Source organism: Engraulis encrasicolus, chromosome 22, assembly GCF_034702125.1.
Source record: "Engraulis encrasicolus isolate BLACKSEA-1 chromosome 22, IST_EnEncr_1.0, whole genome shotgun sequence".
Lineage (NCBI taxonomy): Eukaryota > Metazoa > Chordata > Actinopteri > Clupeiformes > Engraulidae > Engraulis > Engraulis encrasicolus.
The window spans coordinates 9,229,002-9,236,501 of NC_085878.1; the positions used below are offsets into that span (position 1 = coordinate 9,229,002).

The window sequence follows — 7,500 nt, forward strand, 5'->3', positions numbered from 1 at the left end:
TGTGTGTGTCAGGGCTTAACACTAACACACGCCAGGGAATTCGAGACGATTCGTCTAATGAATTGCTGAGAGGGGACCATTCGAACAAAACGTTGGACCATTCGTAGAAGGCATGGGGCGTTTCGTGCAGTACCTGCGGATCTTTCGTAGAAGACCTAAGGACGTTACGTTCAACCCATGCAGACCTTTCGTGTAACTGGGCAGACGTTTAGTGTAGTCTGCCTATTTTATTAGCCTATTATTTTTTATATTTTATCAAACTTGTGTGCCTACCACCACAATGCAATGAAAACAAAAATCGAACCATGTAGAAAGTGTGTGCGTGCGTCTCTATTTTTTTTATTATTTTTTTTTATTTTAGTTCAGGCTGCTTTTTTATCATTAGGCCTATTTTATAGCCTATTTTATAAATATACTATATCGTAACGGACTGCCTCTGCCTCCTCCGGAGTGAGATAGCAGCGTTACCCCCTGTGCACTACATGTGCAGCCTATAAAATGGGGTTAATTTCAAATGGCGGGTGAGACTGTCAGGAAGCAAGCCGAGAGAGCAAGAGAGAGGGAACCATGAAGTGTGCCGAGAAGATCACCATTCGCAAGAATCGCTAAAGCCAGACATTGATGTGAGCTGTTCCAAATTGAGACCAAGCGCACAAGTCTGCAAACAAGGATTTTGCAAAAATGCACTACTAAAAATAAGAAAAGATATTCGTTGTGATGATCTGAGTTATTTCTAATGTGTTGATCACTGATTTGTATTCATTTTGGAAAGGTAACGGCAATCTTATTGCTGCCTTACTGGCGCCCATCTCATAACTTAAAACTACAGTCGGTTGCACCGCACAATATCAACGAAATGTTTTAAAATGTAGGCCTACAACAGTAATGTAAAGGTAAGAGATAATTTATTGTCCACACGTGACTATAAGAAAATATTTTCCTATGGGCGAATAACACCCCCGATGCCGAAGGCGGAGTGCTGTTATTCCGCTTGGAAGGAAATATATTTTCCGTAGTCACGTGTGGACAATACATTATCCCGCTTATCCCGCCTTTACCAACATTAGAAAGCATACAAAGTTAACCAGTAGTTTATAGTAACAGGTTTATTGCCATTTTATAGCGTGCACAAAGAAAGATAGTTCGTGGAACGCTCATAATTTAAAAAGAAAGAAAGGAGTCGCACACTGGAGCTGAATGCAGAATCAAAAACTACTGTAACTGTAAACAAAGCCGAAAAAAGTAAATAAAACCGACAGACAGGGGACAAACATTTCGGGTCTAGCCCATCATCTTCCTTTTCTTCCTTTTCATTATACTGCTCTTGGAATTACGCACCGAGCGATACGCTTAGGATATGACATTGGCCGGACGCCACCCCACCATTACGCTCATAACAAGTAACAGAGTTTGGCTACTTTCTAACGTGTTACAGCCACATTGCGCTTCAAACTGTTTGCAGGCTGCCTCGTTCACTGCGCGATATCTACTAAACTCGGGTTCATAACAGGGTCATTTCTATCTGATCGGCGACAGTATTCCAGATAAAAGTATAGACAACCCAAGCACTGATGTGCGCCCTGACCATCATCATTAGCCTATCATCCTGCTACAGTCTGAACACTGTGCGCCGAATGGTTGGCTGGAGGAGGCAACGCTAGCCTAAAGAGCAGGCTACTTCACCCTTAAGGAAACTATCAACGGACTCCTCACTTGTTAAAACAATACTAGTGTTAATGAAAGATGTCACGACAGCGGCCGGCGGACAGTGACAGTTTGCTTTCTTGAAATAACAACACTTGGACAATAGTGTAGACTTGTGCGCTAAGCGCTGGGGTGGGGCAGGGGCTGCTGAACTGTCTACAAGCTGTCGTGCCGGGACGTAGGCAGTAGGTCTCCATTGCGTGCGGCCGGCCGCTTTGGGAACTGTAGGTAAGTTGCATTTGGGTAGGCTATTGCGCGTGTTATAGTTGAATTAAGTAATCGACGAGCCAACGTCCGGCAGCAGTGACTGAGTGTGTAACTTAACTTAACTTTTGTAGGCTACTATCGTCCGAGTGTCTCCAGATTGTGATTCATTTATTCAAAGACGATAGCAGTTTACAGACGCTGCTGGCTGCATGGATATTGTGGGGTTTTTCCCTCCTAATTGTATTTTATGAAATTGTAAAAATAAAACTACCATAACCTTTACTCCTGTTGTCTGTCGTTCCTGAATCGTGGTCTATTTCACCTCTTACAATAGTGTCCAGTCCAGTGAATGATCCTGCATCCATGGCTAATTGGATAAAGCATACTAAGTGGACATGAAAGAAATGCGAAATTAAAACAACAGCGTGTCAATGCAAGCACTTTATTTATTTTTCCGGGGGCATGATTTTGTTGACAAGTACTTTTTTAACGACTTTAATGAAGATGTCGTGTAGACTGTTTGACGGCCCCTTCCATAGGACAGCATCCATCCATCTCTTCCTCATCTTTACGCGCAACGGTAATAATAACCATTACTTCTCTTGTAGACGTTGCGCGTAATATTTTATTCATTATGGACTTATTTCAAGCAGCATTCAACTGTCCACTCTGCGTGGCTTTGTTGAAAGGGTTGCCTTTGGGTGGATGACTTCCCCTGAACACGGCAGGTCATTTGCATGACAAGACTTCATGCCCATTAGCGAATACTTTAATCCTTCAGGGGTGCCCTGGAAACGGCTGATAAATAAATTATGTAGAATGATATAATAGATATTTGACTAAATTGATAAGTTAATGCTGGTCAGTGGAATATTTCATCTGCTATCTACGCACAATAGCCTAAAGTAAATATAGGTAGCCCCAGTCAGCTGCAACTTCGAACCTAGGTCGTGTGACGTCTCCAAATGTGTTACTTTTCTAAGCTTGTGTGTTATCGGATGCGATGCCATGTTACGGCTTGTTGGTTTGGGGTGCCTTAATTTTTCATTAATTGAAAGGGTGTCTTGCCTAAAAAAAAAGGTTGAGAAACACTGCAGGAAACAGTCTCTGCAACAGGGACAATGACAAAAGGGATGAATTGCTTGAGGAAATCAAAAGGGACAGAGCGAAGTTATGACAACAAATTGACGTGCACCATTATGCAAGGCTACATGTAGTTATGATGGGTTAACCACTCAGTTACCGTTGCATTAATAATATGTATGATAAAGATGACTTCAGCGCAGGATATCAGAAATAAACAAGACAGCGCAGATGGCTTTTAATTTTTAATATGGCCACATTATGCGTCAATACACCAATGCGTATTAGGCTATTTATCATGAAACCTCAAATCGGAAGTAGCCTTGTACCCAGCACTTTTCAAACCTTACTCGGGTTTATGGTAATTGTCCGGGCCAGCACTTTTGAAATCAAACGGACGCCTTGCCTGCATGACATGTCATTTGCATGATAAGAGCACGGACGATCATGGACATGCGATGGTAGCCTACACACATAGCCACACACGCACACAACACGGTTCAGTTCAACGTTTATTGTCCAGCAAGCGAGCAGCGCAGTACCAACTGATTTGCTCTGGAATCTCGAAATGAAAACCGACTTTTCTTGGGAAAAGTGTTGCAAGAACATTGAACTCATTTAGTAGGCCTATCATTGTGCCAAGCGTGTCGCAATATTGTACTGTGGATGTGTGTTGGGGAGGGCATTAACATTAGGCCTATGACAAAACATTATCGGGTAGGATTGAGGATAAATCTTACACGTTTCCTTATTAATGGAAAATTAATTCCATGCTAATTCCAAGTATTCAAGAACCTAAACAATATGCAATTGCTCCACAGTTCAAGGGTTAGGCTATGGATATTGACACCTTTCCTCCGCGATCGCGGATAGCCCCCACCTTTGCGCTTCTCATCTGGCTGTCACGATATGGAACGGGAAGAGACAGTTCAAGACAAGCGGCATGACTGCAATTGTCAATACAGTAGCCTAAAAAACTGTTAACTGTTCAGCGGTGTGTAGTCAAATTATCACAGCGGTGGTAGATGCTTTTATGAAGACCTGGAGGGCAAAAACCAACAGACACAATTGCTGAGTGTGTATGCAGTATTTGTAACGAATGATTCTCCTGCCAGGATAGCGTTGGACTACAGAATAACCCATTTACATGTTGAATGTTGAGAGGATGCATTTTGAAAAGTCGAAGACCTATTCACGAGGATATAATAGCTACCTTTCCTTGTCAATGTTCCATGCACTACAAAATATTCCAGAACCTCATCTGTGATAGGCTAAACACAATTTATCCAACAAGCTTGTGGATAATATTGCCACCTTTCCCCTCTCCTGCGGTAGCCAGTTGCCTTCTCAGAAGAAGCAATCTGAATCGGAAAGAGAGAGCACTGTTCAAGACCCGCGGCAAGACTGCAATTGTCATCTGGTTCGTGGTGTCAACCTTCAGCCAAAACGACGACAGACCCTTTTTTTATAAGATAGACCTACCTTATTCGCAGCAGCCAAAATCAGTCAGACAATAAGTGCTTAACGAGTGTGCAGGGTAGCGAATGCTCTTCTATCAGGGTAAAGTTTGCAATTGGAGAGGGGTGATTGAAGGGCTAAATTAAGTCCGAAATCAAAATGATGAAAAATACGGTCGAATTATTTACAATACCCTACATGACAGAAAGAAAACGTGTAGGGGGTCAACTGAAAATACCCATAAACTGAGGACTATAGGCAACGTCAAAGTAAAATACAAACACGACATCAAACAAAGCTTTTTTTTTAATGCGGTACACTTCAAACTTCACAAAACCCACTGTTAACAGCAGGTTTTACGCACACATTTCGAAGCGGTTAATCACAGATGCTGCTCTCTTCCTTGCTCTCCCTTGCACCCCAACGTACACTGGGTTTAATACACCCTGCAATACTGGCAAACTATTATTCAATTACCATTGCATTTGTTCATGCAAAGACCTTTACGCGGCGGAGAGAGAACGCGCTCCTGTGCAGTGTTAACGTAGCGATTTAACTTCTCTCTCTCTCTCTCTCTCTCTCTCTCTCTCTCTCTCTCTCTCTCTCTCTCTCTCTCTCTCTCTCTCTCTCTCTCTCTCTCTCTCTCTCTCTCTACTGTAGCCATGGGCTTAACACAGGTGCATGGGTTCTGTAATGTTTTCAACACTGTTAGGACCTATATTGTTTTCTGGCTCATGCGCGAACTATTTGTTGTCATTCAGAATCAGAAACATCAAAGTGTCGGGAGACAGCTTTCTCTTGTTGCTGGTGCTTCGCATCTAAAAAGTTAACGGAAAGTCAGAAAACTCGCTGCATGACAATGTGCTCAATGGTCAATAGCCTACTTCTAGATGCACTATAGTCTACAGCCTAGACGCGCGCTGCTCTGATTCAAAGCGAGCACAAGGGTCAATAGCCTACTTCTTGACACATTAAACCGCCCTGCTTTGATTCAAAGCGAGCAGGCTGTGCTTGGTCCCGCCTCTCTGCCCGCAGATGGGAGTAAAGTAACGGCGTAAAAGTGAAAAAAAAAAGCTTCTCAAATATTGTCTAGATAATTGTCAAAAAATGTAAGGGCGTAAACGTAAATTGTCAAAAAATGTAACGACGTGAAAAAAAAAGCTTCTCAAATATTGTCTAGATATTTTGTCAAAAAATGTAAGGGCGTAAACGTAAATTGTCAAAAAATGTAACGACGGAAACGTTAAAAAAACAACAACATAGCCCTACCAGTTAAAATGAGTAAGTACATTTTATTTATAGATTTACATGTTTAAATCAACAAAAAACAAAACTTAACAGCTGATTTACATATTTAAATAAACAAAACCCTTAAAATGAGCATTAAAAAAGCTGATTTACATTTCTAATATAGGCAGGCTGAAGAAAACCCGTTAAAATGAGCATTAAAAAAGCTGATTTACATTTCTAATATAGGCAGACTGAAGGGACCTTTAGTTGAAACCTAAGGATCTTTAGTTCAATTTTAAGGACCTTTCGTTGGCTTTTGCGGTAGACGGACCATCCTCGACTAAAGATCCCCAGCCTTATACTAATGGTCCAACGTTTTGTTCGAATGGTCCCCTCTCACCAATTAATTCGACGAAAAGACCTGATACGACGCCAGGTAGCCAAATGCGGGTGAATATCGGCGTTGGCTAGTAGATACCGAAGGTTCACTAGCCATTCTGGCGGGTCCGTTACTATTCTGAATGATGAGGCACCGCATTTTGTAGTTTTTTTCCTCGGACCGTCTTTGCTACAAAAGCAATACAATGCGCTTTCGCGAGCCTACAACACCCATGAAGCACCTGTGTCACGTGTCACCTGTGTGTCACGCATGCCAAGAATCTGATAAAGCGACTAGTCTTGCGAAGAGGAGTGGCAACGAGCTACCGGCATATCAGCCTGCGTTTGGAAATGTCACTGAAAACCTTGTCGTGAAAATAAAGTAGCGAAGTTCATCTCAACTGACGTGTTTTGCGATCTGTCATTAGTTCAATACTTAGTAGTAGTGTACATTAAAATGACCAAGGCGAGAGGAAAACACGCCAGCCTGTCTTGTGAAAGTCTCGAGACTATAAGCGCAGTGATAAGACAAGGACACATGCAGCATTAATAATGTTCGGTTTAAATTATTTTCTGATTTGCCTGTATGTCTTCATACCTTAATATTCCAACATGTTTCTTGTGCTGTTGTTCCCGACTGTCAAACCGGGCTTAAACAATGAGCAGTAGCCTACTGCAGCCTTCCAGACTGCATTAAGCACGTCCCTTGCCCGTTTCGCCTTGCGTCCGTTTATTTAAACAACTCAATATTAAACGAAATGAAAGGAAGTCGTAGCCCCTTCTGTAGGCCTAGTTACCGCATCTGTGTGCGCTTTTTAGTGGACACTATAAGAAAATATTCCAGAAGAGGTGTTATTCCACATCCATGACCGAGGAGAGGCTAACTTGAAGAAAGTGCCTTTCAGATCAAAGGCGCAAATATTTTGCTCTCGTGTAGCTTACATTTGTGCCCTTCCACAACACTGTGCTTGGTGTTTCTGCATGGTCAATATAGCCTATGCCATTCCTCAGATCAGTAAATCTGTTCTTTCCATAGCATGCATGCACGGACCAGTTAATAGGCCTAACAATTATAGGCTAATTATTAAGCCCTATATTATATTATATTATATTATATTATATTATGTTATGTTATGTTATGTTATGTTATGTTAGCCTACATCACATTATTACAGCCTATTATATAATTCTTTAAAGCTGCTATGATGGTTAAGAAAATTATGGCTAGTGAAAAGGCCCAATGGCTAGTGAGTCAGGAAAACCACTAGCCAAAATGGCTGGTAAGCGAAAAAGTTAGTGTCAAGCACTGGTGTGTGTGTGTGTGTGTGTGTGTGTTCACCTTTCTCCTTGAGTGCGTCTGGCTTCTCCCAGATTGTTTCTTGTGTGTGTGTGTGTATGTGTGTGTGTGTGTTCACCTTTCTCCATGATTTCGTCTGGTTT

At 41.9% G+C, this 7,500-nt stretch overlaps 1 protein-coding gene across 1 annotated transcript in view; it reads right to left on the bottom strand.

Moving 5' to 3' along the window:
- tcerg1a (transcription elongation regulator 1a (CA150)) overlaps positions 1 to 7,500 on the bottom strand; it is a 39,711-nt gene that overhangs the window by 29,934 nt on the left and 2,277 nt on the right. The window lies entirely within an intron of this gene.